Here is a 19,835-nt window from a genome sequence, read left to right as displayed (position 1 = left end):
ATGCTCCTCTGTCCTCTAAACTTCAGTCCTGGATCAGATGTATTTCCACTCCTCACAAATGCTACCTACCGCTATTGGTGGCCGTATTCATGCACAGGAACCAAATGTGTGCCTAGATTACTCCACGCTGCTCTGTATGCTTTACACTTGTAAGCCACAGGCTGCAGGAGCTCTTAAAGCCATAAGCTGTCTCGGTTTGTGTGAGGGGTAATGGCTGGTAGAAACTCCACTCTGCACTACATGTCTCACACAAGCAAGCAGCAGGCAGCTGGAGAGAAGTTTGTGAACTGACAAGCAGGTGCGTGGCAGAAAGGATAAACGGCGGCTGCCATGTAGTGTAATTAAAAGTATTTATTCTAATAAACAGCGACGCATTTCTGAGAGCTCAACTCTCTTTCATCAGACTAAAATATTGGTTACAAAGTAACAAGTTTTAAATACATAATGTCACATGACCATCAGTATAGGGTAGCTAGTAAAAGTGTTCGGCACCCCCCGATCCCCCAATCCAGCCAGTTTATACATTACCCAGCCTGGCTCCAGCGGTCGGTGCAGCCTCCCCGGACAGCTCCAGTCTTCACTATGGGGAGGATCGCACATGACGTCATGACGTCGCCGTCATGCGCAAACCCGATCCTCCCCATAGAGAGACCGGAGCTGTGCAGGGAGGCTGCGCGATTGCTGGATCCAGAGGGGGATCGCAGGGTATCGCAGGGGATCCAGGGGTGTCGGACACTCTTACTAGCTAGCCTAGTGCTAGCAGAAGGGTTTGCAGCTGTTACTGCACATTTATTCAGCCTGTGGCACTCCTGAGGACAGATAGCAGTATGCCCGACACAGTGTCGGGCATATCCCGCTAAGGAGGTTAACGAGGGTGGCAGTTAAGGATTACTAATCTTACTTAACTAATTTTTTCAAATTTAAATTATGTTTCCTTTGTCTTTAGCTATGTACTGTAATTTATGATGTATGATGTAAGTAAATGTGTTCATTCTTCATTTAATACACTGTAAATTCATATGAACTTTTTATTTCTTTCACTAAGAGGTGCCACATCACCTCTATTGCATGCTGAAGGGATTAACACATTGTATACACTTTTTCTGAGTGTGTAACTGCCTGGACGGCTTAATACGTAAGTACCTTAAAATGTTATGTATTGTATAATGCATGATCAATTTTTAGTAAAGACTTGAAAAAAGGGGCACACCAATTTTTTAAAAAATGTTTTAAATAACATAAATTATTCAATGAGACAAGAAGTGGGGTGTGATGCTGAAAACAACTTTACACACAGTATCCCATAAGAAATCACCCGGCATCTCCTCTGTGTTAATCTAGATGAGGATCATTCTAGGTTAACCTTGCACAGACATCACTCGAAAGACACTCGAAAGACACAAAACCAAAAGCTCAATATAGTGCAGTATGCTGTGTGGTAGAAAGTAATTTTGTAATGCAAACAGCGGAGTTATACTCACAACAGTGAATTACCACAAAGGACACTACTGTATAGGCAGGTGGGGAAAATAAATCCAACCCCATCTGAGTTAAGAAGTCACTCTCTGTAGTAAAAAAAGAAGTAACACCCCTCCACCCAAGGTGGATGAAGGGTAGTGAAACAATAGGTAAACAGAGACGACAATGAGTATAACATTGATGAAAAACAGTTTACAGGATTGGAGGGTAGAGACCCCAAGAGCTCAGATAACATGTTATAGATATTTAAAAACAATGGTGCATGAGCCAGCCTGGGGCCCCGGGAACTCTCACTGCCCGGGGCCCCAGAACCAGCATCTAACACCATATGTGAGCGCAGCCAAAACCTTGGAGCTGCCACCTCCAAGGCCTGTCTCCTACTGCTCTAAAACTTACCAAACACGCAATTGGAGAAACTCACTCCCAGACAGTTCTCTGCTGCTTTATAAAGCCTGCAGGCTGCTTATAAGCCAATGAGAAGTGCACACATAATACACCTAGCTTGCAGTGATAATCAAGCAGAAGCTGAGCAAGTCAGCCAATTAGTTGGAGAGGGCTTCAGTTGCATATAGACAATGGCTATATGACCAGCAGGGGGCACCAGCGTGCAGGATATTCCCTCTCATCTGCCCCCCTCCTAACTAAACTGCATGGGATACTACAATAATTAAAAACAATGGTGCATGAGCCAGCCTGGGGCCCCGGGAACTCTCACTGCCCGGGGCCCCAGAACCAGCATCTAACACCATATGTGAGCGCAGCCAATACCTTGGAGCTGCCACCTCCAAGGCCTGTCTCCTACTGCTCTAAAACTTACCAAACACGCAATTGGAGAAACTCACTCCCAGACAGTTCTCTGCTGCTTTATAAAGCCTGCAGGCTGCTTATAAGCCAATGAGAAGTGCACACATAATACACCTAGCTTGCAGTGATAATCAAGCAGAAGCTGAGCAAGTCAGCCAATTAGTTGGAGAGGGCTTCAGTTGCATATAGACAATGGCTATATGACCAGCAGGGGGCACCAGCGTGCAGGATATTCCCTCTCATCTGCCCCCCTCCTAACTAAACTGCATGGGATACTACAATAATTAAAAACAATGGTGCATGAGCCAGCCTGGGGCCCCGGGAACTCTCACTGCCCGGGGCCCCAGAACCAGCATCTAACACCATATGTGAGCGCAGCCAAAACCTTGGAGCTGCCACCTCCAAGGCCTGTCTCCTACTGCTCTAAAACTTACCAAACACACAATTGGAGAAACTCACTCCCAGACAGTTCTCTGCTGCTTTATAAAGCCTGCAGGCTGCTTATAAGCCAATGAGAAGTGCACACATAATACACCTAGCTTGCAGTGATAATCAAGCAGAAGCTGAGCAAGTCAGCCAATTAGTTGGAGAGGGCTTCAGTTGCATATAGACAATGGCTATATGACCAGCAGGGGGCACCAGCGTGCAGGATATTCCCTCTCATCTGCCCCCCTCCTAACTAAACTGCATGGGATACTACAATAATTAAAAACAATGGTGCATGAGCCAGCCTGGGGCCCCGGGAACTCTCACTGCCCGGGGCCCCAGAACCAGCATCTAACACCATATGTGAGCGCAGCAACATGTTATAGATACCCTATATTTTTGCCTGAGGAAGCAGGTATTTCCCATGAAACACATCTCAGTTATTGTCAACAAAAAGTTAGTTTTTTTTAAATACACACATAGGCCTCAATTCACTAAGCTTTATCAAACACTTTATCGAACGTTTAATGATTTACCTCATGAGTAAAGTCTAATTTTTAATTCACTAAGGTGTTATATATTTATTGAATGTTTTATCGATAAAATGTTCAAAAAATCTATAACACCTTAGTGAACTCAAAATTAAATTTTACACATGAGATAAATTGTCAAACGTTCGATAAAGTGTTTGATAAAGATTAGTGAATTGAGGCCATGGTGTCATCATTGGAAGGTAAGTCCACCCTTACCTCTCTTTCAAACGTTCATATTTGTTGGTGCCTCTGTTCATTTATTGTTTCATGTGCACAGACATCAGGAGCAGGAAAGTGGTAGCTAAATTTGCCATTGTGGGCAGCACGGTGGTGTTAGCACTCTCACCTTGCACCAGGTCCCAACCAGGTCAACATCTACAAGGAGTCTGTATGTTCTCCCTGTGTCTGTGTGGGTTTCCTCCAGGCACTCCGGTTTCCTCCCACATCCCCAAAACATACAGATAAGTTAATTGGCTTCCCCTAAATTGACCCTAGACTACAATGTACACACTACACGATACATACATAGACATATGACTATAGTAGGGACTAGATTGTGAGCCCCTCAGAGGGACAGTTAGTGACAGGACAATGTACTCTGTACAGCACTGCGTAATATGTCAGCGCTATATAAATACTTAAATAAATAAAATAATGAAATAATAAATTGGGTGTTATCCTTGCGATAGTGTTAGCCTTGCAATAGTCTATCGTCAATATCTTAGGGGGAAGCCACCCTTATGCTTTTTAGGTGTGAACAAAGAACAATGTATTGATGAAACCAAAACTCGCGAGGCAAAAGTTATAGCAAATGTGACACCCAATATACATGGTACACATATACTGAGCTATGTCTTCAGTTCTAGTGACTTAGAAGAGTCACAGAAATTAGTACTGGTACACTAACTCCAGTCAACAAACAGGCTAATTAACTAACACTCATTTCAAATATGTTATGTGTTATGCTTTCTGGCTGAAGATGTTAAAGAGACACTGAAGCGAAAAAAAAATATGATATAGTGAATTGGTTGTGTACTATGAATAATTACTAGAAGATTAGCAGCAAAGAAAATATTCTCATACTTTTATTTTCAGGTATATAGTGTTTTTTTCTAACATTGCATCATTCTATAATATGTGCAGATTACACAACACTCAGCATTCAAAATGAGTCTTTCAGAGCAGTCTGTGAAGTAATCACCTCTCCTCTAGCAGAGGAAAAGTAAATAGTCCAGGAACAGTTGAGATAATAAAAGTCAGATAACAGCCCTCTCCACGACTAACTTAGTCGGAGAGCTTAATGGCTTGTTTGCATAGAGATAACAACTGGAGTTTCTCAACTCTTCCTGTACTGGAAACAATTACACTGATGTATCTGATCTTAATGTTTAATTTCTTAGCTGTGCTACACATACAAATCATAATATCATCATTTTTTTTCGTTTCAGTGTCTCTTTAATGTCTGTATGCTATATATGTTGATGAACAAAAATGTGCTGAAGATCTTTTCCCACTGCTTTGGAATGATTGTACCATTTTGCCACAGATGGTCTCTTTTACCTTCCTTGCAAAACAAACTTTGCCTCTCCTCTATCTCCTCTATCTTGCCACTTTTAAAAGAGGTAACATTCTCTTTGAGATGAAGGTAGGCTTATAGTTTTGATTTGGAGAGATAGCCTTCTAGCCTTTCTACATTGGGCCATGAGCCTATTTAGAGGTTACTTGGCCACTGCAGTCTACAGAGTTCAGTATGGTGTATAATAACTGCTAGATTGCTAGACAGTTCGAATACTGGAGTAAATGGATTCCCTGTACCTACTAACTTCTAGGAATATCCATAACTCTTTAGAACGGAGAGATGAACTGTAATGACATATAGTAGAAGTCAGAAAATTATTTAGCATTCCCACTTCTATGGTAATTTTACCGGATTCAGCATCAGAAACACTTCCTATATCTTTATATTGTTATATTGTAGCCCAAGATGTTTAGCCTAGGCTGATTAGCAATGCAGAATTCTCACCCTTCCCCAGAGCATCCTGGGAGACCAGCTATATTTTGTATTGGTTTCAGAATTCTCAGGCACCAAGCATTCCGCAAAGATCACCTACCAGGGTGACAAAAGATTTTACAGTTGGCAACCACTGACTAAATCATTTATAAATTAATATTGTAACAAAATATACAATTTTATTAATTGCGTTATTTTTATTACAGTTTCATTTTAAGAAGTCACTCAGTAACATTTATGAAAAGTCTTCTAGAAAACGGTCCTAATGAAGCTATCTTTTTATTGGAGGGGATGGGGCGGTGTACCATGACTTGGATCAATAAGAACTTTATCATTATTTGAAAGCACTTTCCAACTACTTACATTAAAGTTGTCATATCTCAAATGTTAGATAGAGAATACAAGCTAACATGTGATTGGATGCTGTTGAAATGACTGTTAGTTATTGTGTTATTGACTGATTACTAAAGGGAGTCTGAAGGGATTTTTAAAATAAAAAAACATATACTCACCTGGGTAAATTTCAAACTTTATTTTTTTTCTAGTTCTGGATAATATTAAAGCAAGTCTGAATTGATTATAACAATAAAAACAAATACTCACCTAAAGAGAGGGAAGGCTCTGGGTCCTAAATCTCATCTTGGTGCCTGAGTTCCCCCACAGGCTCTCCCACAGTACAGAGCCACCAGTGCTTCCAAAGACTGCCGAAGTCTCTCGCAGTGGGAGATTCAAACAGGGGAGCCTGAGGGGGAACGAGGAGATCGGGAGGAGAACGGAAGGGCTCTGTAGGACCCAGAGCCTTCCCTCTCTTTAGGTGAGTATTTGTTTTTTATTGTTATAATCACTTCAGACTTGCTTTAATATTATCCAGAACTAGAAAAAAAATAAAGTTTGAAATTTACATATATTCGGTGTAATCATTCGATGAATTAAACATGTTATTGCTGTAACCATAACTAGTCACGCCACCTGCTGTATTACATTTGATGTAACATGAATGCTTTGTTCTCTTTCTTTGATCTCAGTGTAATTTTCCAGGTAGTGAGTATATCTGCAAGTGTTTTTACTCTGCACCTTTGTCATAAGAATAAATAAGGAAATATTCAGCTGACATCCATATTCAAAGGATACATTCCCCAGGGTAAAGTTACATTGCAGAATATGCTTTAATCAATTCAAATCAATATTTAGGAGGCTTGGGGGCCGTAAATAGTTCTTCTTTATTAATACAATTATATCGAAAAATCATGGAACAAAAGGATGTGAAAGAACTGGATAAAATATATTCTCCTGTTGAAGTACCTAATTCTCTCTAATAAATTTTGTGCATAAGAAAGGAGAATTTCACTTGGAGATATTCTAAATAGTGATTTGTGCACACTTAGAATGTTACTGCTCTCATAGGATTTGCTTTGACACTCATTAAGTTTTTCTTTGGCAGGTTTCTAGTTGTGGGAGCAATAAGGCTTTATAAACTGACTTACAGCACAATATACCACCTGAAATATGAGATCAACATTGCCAGCTCTGCACAGGTGACAACACAATAAGTTAACTTGCCTGGCAAACTATGCGATAAAATATATAAATATGTGCATAAAGATGTTAGACGTGAAACAATTGCCCCGTGTTTGTGTGACAGAGGAAATGCTGGGATGTGATGCTGTTTTGTTGTTTAATAGTTTCCATAATGAATGATTCTTTTTGATCACATTTAAAATACACACAAATATGCTTTTCTTATTAGATACAAAAACAAAAAACAAACAAGAAATAAATAAATGATGTATGATAATAGCTAATGCCACCAGGAATAATGCCATTCAAGGTTTAGAGTGATAATTTCTTTGTGGCGGATGCTTTACAGTTGTCAAATATAATTTAAAAAATGAAGAAAAAATAGTTAAAAGATTTTAGGTTGAACATGTGTAAGAATAGGGTTATCTTCACTAATGTTTTCTGCAAGTGTATGTTTTGTTTAGATACTGTATTAGGGTGCGGAGCTTCTATGGGGCAAAATGTTCATCCCCTCTCGCTAACCTTTATATGAGGTGGTGGGAGGAGTTTCACATCTTTGGAGATGTGAACTCCTTCTCGGAGTCCATAGTCTGGTATGGTCGCTTTATTGACAAACTTTTTACGATTTGGCGGGGGTCAGATGAGACTTTGAGCCAATTTGTGGCATAGTTGAACAATAATGAATTTAATTTAATTTTCACCCACATGTCCGATGATACCCATACAGATTTTCCTGATGTTACCCTGTTGGGATGTACTCAAATAGGATTTTAACCAGGACTTATAGGAAGCCATGTACCGGCAACTACATTTTACAGGCAACCAGTTGTCACCTCAGACATACGATCAAGGGTGTTCCAATAGGAGAGTTTATCCGAGCTAGAAGGTATTATTCCACAGACAAGCTTACGGCACAGGATTTGTCCACTTTGAAGTCCTGTTTCAAATCAAGGGGATACTAATTTACTGATTTACAAAGAGCACATGAAGTGGCCATGTCCATAGGTAGGGACATCCAGATAATGCATTTGACCACGAGCCAAAAGCCATACCAATTAATTTTATCACAACATATAGCCAACAATACAATAAGGTTATTAATGTTATTAAAAAAATCTTCCATTGGATGTGCCATCGGCATGTTGTGGGTTTCCCACTCATGGTACATCCTCTACGCTTCTATTCCTGTTTTCCCCATTCCTAACTCCCTCCCAAACTCTTTTCCTTACATTTCCCTCACCTTCCCATCCCTTCCCCATAGTTTAAAAATGTTATTTTATATTTGACCTGTTGAAGGGATTTCCCTTCTTGTGATTTTTGTATTAACATAGCTATATTTTAGATCAAAACTATTATACCACATATGATGTAAAACTTTTTTTTTTTTTTTATGAGACACTCCTCACATGTGAGGAATACTTTTCTACTACATTGTTCTCTGTATCATATGACTTTAATTTTTATTAAACACCCATGAAACGAAAAAACATCTCCCAGTCTTGTATGCTGATGAGAAGCTATTTAAAGTTTTGGAACCGGGGTGTAAATTTGCTTATAAAAAGGCCCCTGACCCTCTCCCCTAGCCTTTTTCAATCTTCAACTAGAACTGCACGACCCACGTGGCTTTCCACAGTAGGGTCCTATAAATGTGGATTTACCACTTGCAAATATTGTTTCTGCCATCGCTCCTCTCGTGATGTTACTTCAACAGCCAATCAGAAAACATTTTCTTTACGGCAGTTTATTAACTGCAATACTAAATTGGTTACCTATGTAATTACCTGCACGTAGAGTTGAGCCGAAATTTTCGTAATTTCGCATTACTATAATTACGCATGCGAAATTTGCGATTACGATGCGAAATTACGGTAGCGTAATTGCCATTAAAATCGTAATTGAAAATACCGTAAGCGTAATTTTCAATGCGTAATTTCGCGTTTCGTTCATGCCGTAATTTTGCATTAAACGCTACCGTAATTTCGCGTTAAACCGTAACGCTCCGTATAATGTAAAAAAGCCGCCGACTTTAAGGGTTAATAGCAAAGCCCCCTTAAATGCCAAGAGCCTCAAATTTGGAGAATATATTAAGGAGATCAGGAGGAATAAGAGGAAAATTTTTTTTTTCAAAAAGACCTTATAGTTTTTGAGAAAATCGGTGTTAAAGTTTCAAAGTAAAAATGTATACATTTAAAAACCCGCCGAATTTAACGGTTAATAGCAAAGCCTGCTTAAAGTTTAGGAACACCAAATTCCCAGGGTATATTAAGGGGATCAGTGGGAATAAGAGGAAAATTTTTTTTTTCAAAAAGACCTTATAGTTTTTGAGAAAATCGATTTTTAAGTTTCAAGGGCAAAAATGTCTTTTAAATGCGGAAAATGTCAGTTTTTTTTGCACAGGTAACAATAGTGTATTATTTTCATAGATTCCCCCAAGTGGGAAGAGTTTTACTTTCTTCGTTCTGAGTGTGGGAAATATAAAAAAAAACGACGTGGGGTCCCCCCTCCCAGACCTCTTTAACCCCTTGTCCCTCATGCAGGCTGGGATAGCCAGAATGCGGAGCACCGGCCGCGTGGGGCTCCGCACCCTGACTATACCAGCCCGTATGGTCCATGGATTGGGGGGTCTCGGAAGGGGAGGGGCAGCCAAGCTTTCCCCTCCCCCTCCGAGCCCTTGTCCAATCCAAGGACAAGGGGCTCTTCTCCACCTCTGATGGGTGGTGGAGGTGGAGGCCGCGATTTCCTGGGGGGGGTTCATGGTGGAATCTGGGAGTCCCCTATAAAAAGGGGTCCCCCAGATGCCCACCCCCCTCCCAGGAGAAATGAGTATAGAGGAACTTGCACCCCTTACCCATTTCCTTTAAGAGTTAAAAGTAAATAAACACACAAACACTTAGAAAAAGTATTTTAATTGAACAAAAAAACATAACCACGAAAACAGTCCTTTAATATTCTTAATTAACCATTAATACTTACCTGTCCCTTTAAATAAATGATCCCTCGAAATAGCCTCGGAAATGTTCTATCAGTTACAATGTAACAAAGTTATTACAATGTAACAACTTTGTTACATTGTAACTACGCCGCACCCGACGTCACTCGCCGCTCAGCCGCCGCATACGCGTCTGCGCTGCACAGACCCGACAGAGCTCTGAGCTATATAGCTCAGAGCTCTCTAAGCATCTTTGAATTTGGGCTCCAAGGAGCCCCATTGGTCCTTAGCAGACCAATGGGGTTCCTTCTGATTTGAAGGAACCCCATTGGTCTGCTAAGGACCAATGGGGCTCCTTGGAGCCCAAATTCAAAGATGCTTAGAGAGCTCTGAGCTATATAGCTCAGAGCTCTGTCGGGTCCGTGCAGGACGCTAAGTCCCCGCCGGCTCCGCTGCCTTCCCCGCCTCTCTCACATGTCACCCACATGTCACCCACATGTGGGTGACATGTGGGTGACAGATGTGGGCGGGGTGGACAGCGGGAGCTGCGGGGACTAAGCGTCCTGCACGGACGCGTAAGTGTATGCGGCGGCGGCGAGTGACGTCGGGTGCTGCGTAGTTACAATGTAACAAAGTTGTTACATTGTAATAACTTTGTTACATTGTAACTGATAGAACATTTCCGAGGCTATTTCGAGGGATCATTTATTTAAAGGGACAGGTAAGTATTAATGGTTAATTAAGAATATTAAAGGACTTTTTTCGTGGTTATGTTTTTTGTTCAATTAAAATACTTTTTCTAAGTGTTTGTGTGTTTATTTACTTTTAACTCTTAAAGGAAATGGGTAAGGGGTACAAGTACCTCTATACTCATTTCTCCTGGGAGGGGGGGTGGGCATCTGGGGGACCCCTTTTTAAAGGGGACTCCCAGATTCCACCATGAAACCCCCCCCAGGAAATCGTGGCCTCCACCTCCACCGCCCATCGGAAGTGGAGAAAGGCCCCTTGTCCTTGGATTGGACAAGGGCTCGGAGGGGGAGGGGAAAGCTTGGCTGCCCCTCCCCTTCCGAGACCCCCCAATCCATGGACCATGCGGGCTGGTATAGTCAGGGTGCGGAGCCCCACGCGGCCGGTGCTCCGCATTCTGGCTATCCCAGCCTGCATGGGGGACAAGGGGTTAAAAAGGTCTGGGAGGGGGGACCCCACGTCGTTTTTTTTTATATTTCCCACACTCAGAACGAAGTAAGTAAAACTCTTCCCACTTGGGGGAATCTATGAAAATAATACACTATTGTTACCTGTGCAAAAAAAAAACTGACATTTTCCGCATTTAAAAGACATTTTTGCCCTTGAAACTTAAAAATCGATTTTCTCAAAAACTATAAGGTCTTTTTGAAAAAAAATTTTTTCCTCTTATTCCCACTGATCCCCTTAATATACCCTAGGAATTTGGTGTTCCTAAACTTTAAGCAGGCTTTGCTATTAACCGTTAAAGTCGGCGGGTTTTTAAATGTATACATTTTTACTTTGAAAATTTAACATCGATTTTCTCAAAAACTATAAGGTCTTTTTGAAAAAAAAAATTTCCTCTTATTCCTTCTGATCTCCTTAATATATTCTCCAAATTTGAGGCTCTTGGCATTTAAGGGGGCTTTGCTATTAACACTTAAAGTCGGCGGCTTTTTTACATTATACGGAGCGTTGCGGTTTAACGCGAAATTACGGTAGCGTTTAATGCGAAATTACGGCATGAACAAATACCCATTGTAATGCGAAAATTACGCGAAAATTACGCTTACGCAAAATTTCGCGAAATCCTTCTTCATTACGATTATGTACTTACGGCCATAATCGTTATTACACTAATTACGCGAAATTTCGCGAAATCGTAATTACGTCATTACGCTCATCTCTACCTGCACGATTTTCAATTTACAGTATGTGGGCTGCACTACTCGCTCTCTAAGACCGAGAATTTCTGAACACTACAATGGTGCCTCATGGAACACCGATAATATTAGTAATGTGGCCAAACATTTCAGAGAGAAGCATGGTCGCAACATGCAGGGCTTTTGCTTTCAAGGGATTGAGAGGGTCACTGCTTCTGCAAGACGGGGTGATTCATATAAAAAAACTGCAGATGACAGAAGCCTTTTGGATTCTACAATTAGGTACCAGAGAACTGGGGGTTTTAATATCTTTTTAGATTAAGTTAGTCTTTTTTATGTTTATATTTTGTAATAAAGATTGTGTGTCATAGTTTTATAACAATTTGACTATGTAGGAGGCTAAAGATCGTTGTATCTTAAATTTTAATTGTCTAATGTGCTCTCCTGGGATGCACACCCTAAGGGGCGGTACCTGGAGAGTATATATGTCTTGTTAAGATGTCAGTTCTGTAAGGCTGTGTGTAAGGACACTTGGTTTGAAACATGTCAGCTGCTTTTTGGTGTACTTGTGATTTCTAAATACAACCTTTTTGGACTTTCCTAAACCTGGGAATGTGCGGATTTCATCTTATCCATACTACAGTCCCTGCAACTTGGCTACCAGCACCTCCTATTTGGTTGAGAGGTAGAGCGTGTTTCTCCACTTCAAATAGGGTTATCTCCACTAATATTTTCTGCAAGTGTATGTTTTGTTTAGATACTGTATTAGGGTCAGTCCACACTTGTCAGTTTGCAGATCGGAATGCGTTTTAAATGGATCAGTTTTTCTAAAAACTGTTGTGCTTTTTCAGCATAAGTTTCCAGTCCGTTTAAACATATGTCAAAAACATGTCCTTCCTTCCTGTGTGTTTCTATTGGATAAAGAGGTCCGCAAAAATGGTGCTGAGGGGAGGAGCAGGCAGTAGGCAATTTGCTTTGGCATCCGTTTTTTGTGCAAAAGTTCTCTGTGTAGAAGGAGTTCCGTTTTTGTGTTGCCTTTCATTGCCTTCGTGGGTATCCGGGCTCCGGGAAAATCTGCAAAATCCAGGCACTCTGTTCAGTTTTCTAAAACGGAGCCCATTTTTTGAAGTGTGTGAAGATGACCGCTACTTTCAACATTGGTGTACGTAGCTCCATTTTTGTCCAGGGCAAAGAACCGTAGCCACGGATGCGGTTTTGAAACAAGTGTGAACCGACCCTTATCCAGTCACTGTTCTGCTATATTATGTACCACCTCTTTATTGTGCACCTGTGTTTCTATCTTACTACTATATATCTCCCTGAGTAAAATGTTATGGATGATGATTTCTGCATATAAAATAATAACAATAATAATAATACGCAAAAAAGTTACTAGGAATTAATTTTCCATTTCGGTGTGCTACTACCGATAATTTTCTAAAACTGTCAATGCAATGTAGGTTATATTTCCACCATATTCATCTCTCTGATCAATTAACTGGGTCACTGCTTTCAGAAGTCAGGTAAATGGTCACTATCTCTCTGAAATCTATTGTTCACCTGAATTGCCACCTTCCACAATTCAATAGACATCAGAATTGATCATACATCTGATTGAAAACACATATAACTTCTTAGTGCTCAGCAGAATACCAAGTTTTGTCCTAAATTAATGTCTGCTGCTCCCAACCTTGCTGCCCGCACTTGATGAAAGAAACAATGGCCTTTCCCAAATGACTTTCAGTCAACATTTTAATCACATACAATTGTGAGGGCCCTAGTTTCACTAGACATTTGTTCAATTCAATGTTTCAATAGAATCAAACATATAATCTGTTAACTCTTACTAATAGAGCATGGCAACTTTTAGAATGTCTATTTCTAACTGAAGATTCCTAAAAAAGTCCATCATTGCCCTTAGAACTTTTGGTTCCAAAACTTGTCTTCACACCCTCTTCCAGATAGACGGCTGAACTGCGGGCAGTGAAGTCAACACCTTCAGACTCTCATGTGAAAGAAGCCTTCGATGAGAGAACAAAGAAGTATCACCAAAGTTGGTCAGTTTGTTTTTAAGAATTCTAGTTTGTATGCTAATTTCTATGTGATGTTTTTACATTTATGTGCATATTGAACTTACACCGGGTCTGCCACTTTTGCCTGCCCTTGTGGCTGCTGATTGACTAGATACACCGGGTGGACATATTTAAAGGTGTACATGTTGCTCTCTTAATGCTGGCATATAGCAGCTTAAAAATGGGTTAATACCCCAAAACAGCAGTCTGTCACTGCTGCAGCATTTTATTGAATAATAAAATGATTATAGTTACATTTCAAGTGATGCCGACCTGTTTGCCTACACAATTGTATGCAGCTTGGCATCAAAGTAAATGTACTTTTTGTTGACTAAGCCCAATCAAGCTACTCATAATTTATATTACATTTTTCTTGTAATCCAAAATGAATAGCACCTCACTGACCATTTATATGCATTAGGAGTATCAGAGTTGCACGTTAGTCATAGTCCTGTATTCACAGTATTTTGCATTCATTCTCCTTGTCTGAAGTCAGTTTTTTGATACCATAAATTGGCTATAACATTTTGTACATGGTGGCACAATTGTCTCATAATAACCATTTTTGTTTCTCCTCAACTCTATCTTTCTTACATTTAGAGGAAAGCTCTGGGGTGTCACCAGCTTTGCCAGTTTTCCTTACAACAGTAGTAGGGGATCAATGTCACATATTTGATCTTGCTCTTTTTCACAGGTATGTGTATCTTCTGCTACACCAACAGTAAACATGGCTTGATACATGTTACAACACATCCCTGTAAGACTTTCCAATAGATAACCTGAATTGTTAGTTGCTGTACCAAAAAATTACTCTTAAGGTGGCCACACATGATACAATAAAATGATCCAATTTTACCGCAATTCGATAAAAACGATCGGATCTCCCGAAAAAATCGAAAGCTTTTTTTTCATTCAACTGAAAAATCCAATCGGATTTCCCATTTTTTTCGATTTTTATCTATCCGGAATGCCAGATATTTTTCTTCAATTTCTCTAAAGATTGTATGGTGTGTGTTAGATTGTCAATTTATTAATATACACACCCAATTTTCTCAGAGTTTCCAATCATTTTTATCATAATTGGGAAAAAATTGAACAAAGGTGTGTGGTACATTGGTCATATTTTTGAAATGTTACAATCAGTCAGAAAAAATTGATTGCAATTCTTAAATTGAACAGATATTTAAAAAATTGTGAAGTGCTTTTGTGAGCTTGTTTGTTAGCGATTTTAGAGGCATTTTTTGTGCAATTTGCATTTTTGCAATTTCCGTGTGATGACTACAGGAAGTGCACTCTTTAACATGAAACTGAATGTATTGTAAAGTAATTTTTCTTGAAAAGCGCTTACAAAATCTCTTTGCCAAGCACTTTTAAAGTGATTTGTGATTTTCCTATACCTCCAGTGAAGCGCAAATGCTCAGAACATGGTACAGGACCCGCGTTTGCGATTGGAAAGAAAGTCCATGCTCATGTGAGAACACTCATATTAGAATACATTACACAAGCGCTTTTAAAGCGCTTTTAAAAAATTCTAGCACTTCAAAAAATCTCAAAGCGCTCATGGGGCTCGATTCATTAAAGCGTGATAACCGCTATCACAGCAGTTATCATGCAATCTGCTGCGTGCAAAGGTTTGCACGTGAACTGCGTTACTTCCGCGTGCAAAGGTTTGCACATGATCACGGGCACGCAGCAGATCGCGTGATAACTGCTGTGATAGCAGTTATCACGCTATAGTGAATTGAGTCCATAGTGTAAACAAGCCCTTATGCCTCTTTCACAGTAGGACGTTAAAGTCGCACGTTATAAAAATGTATAACGCAGACTAACACACAGCAATACAAAGTCTGTGCGACATTCACAGTGCTCACGTTGCGTTGTGTGTAACGTGTAGCAATATTTAGAAAGTGCTGCATGCTGTGCGTTTAGCAATAAATTTGCTGCGTTATGTGTGTTGCACATGCTCAGTAATGTTTTTTTTTTTCTTATAAATGTAACGCATGCGCCATTTTCGTTCCATCAGTATGCAACGAAAACGGCGCAACAAGAGACACATAACGCAGTGCAAAATAACGTTTAATTTCTTAACCTACATGCGCTGCGTCAGGGGAATGCTGTGCGACTTTAACGTTGCATCAAACGCAACATCCCATTGTGAAAGAGGCCTAAAAGTACACCTGAACTGAGAGGGATATGGAAGCTGTCATACAGTGGCATAACAATAGCGTCCTTGACCCCAACGACTATGGGGCGGGGGGGCTGAAGCTATAGGACAATGCTAGTTAAAATCTACGCGCTGTTTTGATGCTGATGTGGCTGCCGGGCATAGTTTTCACTTAAGGGGTTAAAACCTGTGTTCTGGAATGGTGTACACATTTATTTCCACCTGCCTTAAAAGTACTGAGCTGGGATACCTGCAATAAACCAAAATGAAAAGTCTACTGCGCTTGATTTTTTTATTTGGTATTGGTAGTGGCACATTGATGAGGCAACTCACAAAACAAAAAAACTTAAAGTGCACTACACTCATAAGTAAGCAAGGGATTTGTAGAGAAATAGTTTCATAAACTTCAGGTCCAGGAATGTCAGTGCCACATAACTGACTATCCTAAATGACTTGTCTGTTCCAGCCTCCGCCTCCAAGTGTCCATGCTTCTGGACTGCTCCCTTCCATACCAGCTGTCCAGGTAGAAAAAGGACTGACACAAGATGCTTGCAAGGGAAGTTAGAAACAGTTGGGTTTGTTCTTGAAGGGTACAATCACAACAGAGAAACATCCAGTATGTAATAAAGAAGAAATGGGGCACTGTACCTTGTAAAACCGCACCTTATATCATCAACTGGGTTCAGACATAGTGGCATGCGTTAGGTGTGAGATGAGAGTGTGACAGTAAAACCGCATAGTCTTATTGTCTTCTCCCTATGCTTCTTCCTGTTCCTCAGTTAGATGTGATGATGCAAGCAGATGGGCTGGGAGACTTAGCAGCTCACTGTTTGGTTGCAGGCAGCCACTTGTGAGCCACTCAGCGTTATGTGGCAGGAATGCTGCGGCTGCTTGGGCGGTAGGTTTGTCTGCGTCACCACACGGTAAGTGTGAAATTATTTAGGACCAGGATGTTTAAGGAAAAAAAAATGCCTGTTCTATATCCTGTGAGAAAGTGGGTATCTGCAAAATGGCTGTCAGGGTCTTCTCTCACCCACACTACCTCTCTGTCTGTACCCAGTTATTGACTAAATCTGTGATTTTACAAGGTACAGAAGCCTCATTCCTTCATCGTTCCCTACACCTGCCCTCTCACCAATGCAGTGTGGTTAGTAGTGCTGCCCACAGCTCAACCTACCTAAACATCTCCTTGTGTGCCATACACTATGCTGTTATCACAAGCATATAGGCATGTATATTGACAGTGAGGGACACATTAGGACATGGTGTGGTCAGTAATGGATCTTGTGGGGAACAGCAAGAAGCAGTGGGGAGGGGACCGTAAAACTGCTCAGATGCGTTTTTATGCTCTGATCCATTTTCTAAATGGGTATATATATATATATATATATATATATATATATATATATATCCTTTATTGGAGAATTCTTGATTACTGTCACCTGGTTTTAAAAGATGTCTGTCTGTAATTTTCATTAAAAGCACAGTTAATAGCTGCACATATCTGAAGACATGTATCTGGAGTGGTATTCAGATGAAGCAATAAAGCCACACAAGACACATTCATAACTGTGTCCATAAGGTACACTGGCTGCACAGTCTAAACAGATTCTAAACTAGATAAAACAGGCAACTCAGAAGAGAATGATTTTACATAGCACTGCCGTTTCATTGCTTCCAAGTAGGAGAATTTTAGCTGTGGATACTGATAATGTTGAAATAACTTTTTATGGAAGAGATGAACACGTGTTTATAGATACTCTTCTAATTAAGAGTTTGAAGATGTGTTAATTGCAGCTTTGTAGTTAAGATTGCAATGGGAAATGCAATGCTTCACCTGCAATAATACAGAAGTTGCTAATGAAACTCTATGGCAGCTTTAATCTTATTGCCAGTGGCAGTATCAAGCAAACTTAAAAGTGGGCATGCTGCCATGTTAACAGAAGGGGATGATTATGTGAAGCTAAAAGGCTGTGTATATTCAAGTGTGTTTGTTTATTGTGTGTTTTCCAGCTGGGAACTTTTAAACAGCTGTTTGTTCTTGATGCATGAACTGTTGGTTCACTAGAAGTCAAGAAGAAAATTTTCCTCAGTCTGTTAAAGGTTAACAAAACCTATATCAAGAGATGTTGGTTGCATTCAAATTTGTTGGAAAATAAGAAAGGATACATTTGTAAAGATGGCAAATATGGTACAACAAATCTCTCACTCCTTCAAATATGTTTCAACTCAGCACAGCCTATGTCATGGGCTGTCATGCAATTTCATGTTGTACATTTTCTATCAATTCACCAAAAAAGGTGTTACAGTAATTTGGGCATTCTGAATAGCTGCTAGTACACGATCAGTAAACTTACAGATATTCTACTACTGGACAATGGGTAATATGATTGGTGAATATCAGTAATATTTACAGATATTTTACTACCACTCATTCAAATTTTGCAAAATTGAAATTTCCGTATTTCTAATCAGAAATCTCTCGGAAATCGTATTTCTGCAGTATAGGACATTGCCGCAATTCAGTGATTTTAGCCCAATCACAGAACTTGGAAGCATTGGACCAATCAGAGAATGCAGAGTCAACTGGGAAGTATTTGGGCAAGAAAAAAGAAAAATTCGAAATATGTAGAATCGGAGATTTTCACGGAATCAGAAATTGGCATTTCTGACCATCTCTATGTGTAACCCTATTTTCAATTTAACCCTTTATCTATTGATACCTAACCTTAATTGACTCCCCCCCCCCACAAAAAAAACAACAACAATATCTGTCATTATCAGCTCCACCTTCAGCAATAAAACCCCTCTCCTCAGATATTTGTACTGCCTAAAACCAAAAATTTTCGGGCACCGCAGGCGCCCAAGTTACTACGTATGCACAACTACAGCTGCAATTAACATTGTAGCCTATGTGATGCCCATTTTACCAAAGCATCACTGACATCCAAATTACCTGCCATGGCTGCTATGCCCTAGGCAATAGCTATAGTGATCACCAACAAACAGCAGGCAATGTTTCTTTATAATCATTTGTGAACATGAAATGACAAAACATCACTTCAACCTCAAGGGAACCTGAAGTGAGAGGAATATGGAGGTTGACATATTTATTTCATTTTAAACAATGCACATTGCCTGGCTGTCCTGCTGACGCTTTACCGCACATGGCAGCACACAAGTGATCCCCCCCCCTTTTCTCCCCATAAAAAATAATAACATAAATATTGATTAAAAAAATAAATAAACAACGCAGGAGGGATCAGACCCCACCAACAGAAAGCTCTGTTGGTGGGGTCTGATCCCTCCTGCGTTGTTTATTTATTTTTTTAATCAATATTTATGTTATTATTTTTTAAATAAAAGTTCCTATTTTTCAATTTATTTTACATTTCCCCCCTCCCTCCCCCTACCAGCAAATCACTGTGATCGGCTGTCATAGGCTTCCACGTATGACAGCCGATCACCCCTGAACCATTGGAGGGGATAGCCGTATCACAAGGCTGTTACCAGTACAGCACTGCCTTCGATCGCATCACTGTATGGGGTAAGTACATGGTGGTTTCGCCATCTAACAGTCTCCTAGCGGCCTCAATGCACGCACATCAGCGCGCAATCTCCTGCAAAACAGGCCTGCAGGACCTTACGCCGATCGGTATTAGGCAGTCCTGGGGTTGCCCCTGCGGCCACACCCATCGGCTTGATGCGGTTGGCAAGTAGTTAAATAAATCCTTCCCTAACTTACACAGTGATACTGAGAGACACTGGACTCTGCCTCGCCTCCATTGCTCCAAGATGGGTATGATATTGGGAGGAGCTTATGAGCCATCTAGTTGCCCCCTTAATGATGACCAGGCCCACCAAGATGAATAGATCATTAACTATTCATCTTGGTGGGTCTGGTCATCATTATGGGTCTAGTCATAATGGTCTTTTTCATTGCCCTCACTCAGGGTAAAATTGGAAAAAAAATACACACACACTTAAAATGTCAGTAAAATAGTCTATTA

This window comes from Hyperolius riggenbachi, chromosome 2 (assembly GCF_040937935.1).
Source record: "Hyperolius riggenbachi isolate aHypRig1 chromosome 2, aHypRig1.pri, whole genome shotgun sequence".
NCBI classification, from domain to species: domain Eukaryota; kingdom Metazoa; phylum Chordata; class Amphibia; order Anura; family Hyperoliidae; genus Hyperolius; species Hyperolius riggenbachi.
The sequence above is the reverse complement of the archived record's forward strand: the minus strand, read 5'-3'. Positions refer to the sequence as shown.